The sequence below is a fragment of the Chrysochloris asiatica genome, unplaced genomic scaffold, assembly GCF_000296735.1.
Source record: "Chrysochloris asiatica unplaced genomic scaffold, ChrAsi1.0 scaffold00568, whole genome shotgun sequence".
In the NCBI taxonomy this organism is placed as follows: domain Eukaryota; kingdom Metazoa; phylum Chordata; class Mammalia; order Afrosoricida; family Chrysochloridae; genus Chrysochloris; species Chrysochloris asiatica.
The window spans coordinates 99,610-100,949 of NW_006409086.1; positions in this window are offsets into that span (position 1 = coordinate 99,610).

A 1,340-nucleotide genomic window follows, 5' to 3' on the forward strand; every position below is an offset into this window, starting at 1 on the left:
TGAGTTGGTTCTGACTCATAACCAGCCTGTTTAGGGCTTCCAAGGAGTGGTTGTTGGGTTTAAACCACCGACCTTGTGGTTAGCAGTCCAGGGCTTATTCTATAGTGCCACACGAGGACTCAACTATTACTTCAGTGTAAATATGATCCCATTCCTTGATGCCTTGAGACATTGTAATCACCTTTAAAATTTTCCTAACTACTTAGTTCAATATATTATCATTACTGACTTGTTCTAACACTTGCAGTTCCCATTACAGTTAATCAAACTTTGATTTAATTGCTTGTTTTTATGTTTGTGTTTATCTCTGAACTGTGACTTCTTAAAAAACACTCATCATTTCTCTTCCATCATTATGTTCTGATAAAACTTGACCTGTATTTTCTGGATAATTGTGATATTAAATTATAATCGATATAAATTTTATTGTAAAAAATGGTTGGAGTACAATAGAAACTTCACTGTCATGCTTCTCTATATCATTTTTAGGGACAGAACATTGTACATGGGCTTAGGAACCTGCAGTACCATCAGCGAATTCCTCTTGGGGTTAACAGATAGCCCAAAGAGCATAAATTCTCTGATGCTATTGTGGATACCAGGACTGATTCTCCATTCATTATGCCCATATACTACTTCTTGATCACCATTCTTTCATTGATCTCTACTTTTCTTCAGTGTCCATGCCCAAGAAACTGGAAAATCTCCTGTCTTCAAAGATAGCTATCTCAGTATGGGGCTGCCTAGTTCAGATAATATTCTTTATGTTGATCACTGAAAGTGCTGAAGCTCTCTACTCTCAGTAATGGCTTATTGCCACTATGCTGCCATTTGTCAACCTCTGTTCTATGAGTAAGTGATGCATAAACAGTGCTATGTAAATTAAAACCAATTAAGAGACAGAAATAGGCAGATTTTAAAAATTCAATTATATATTATATAGAAGAGACCACTTTATTTACATGAAATTTTTTATTGTGAATTGTGTGAAAGTTTACAGAACAGATCTTTAGTTTATATTAATCAAATCATTCACTTAATTTCATCTAAATGATTGCAATCCCCTCCAACCATTCCACTTCCTCCCTGCAGTTCTTAGTTCCATTCCTTCCTCCTTCCCAGCCCTTCTGAACTTTGTCTTATGTAAGTGCTGCTTTTTTTTATCTTTAGTGGCTTACCATTCCAATGTGAGCATATCTTATTGCCCCGCTACATAAACTGAAAATAGGGCCATGAGAGAGAATTTAGTTCCAGACGTGAAGAGTGATCAAGGGCCCGCAGTCTCAGGTTCCTTCAGTCTCTTTCTAAACAGAAAGTTCAGCCTTTTTTTTTTTTTTTTT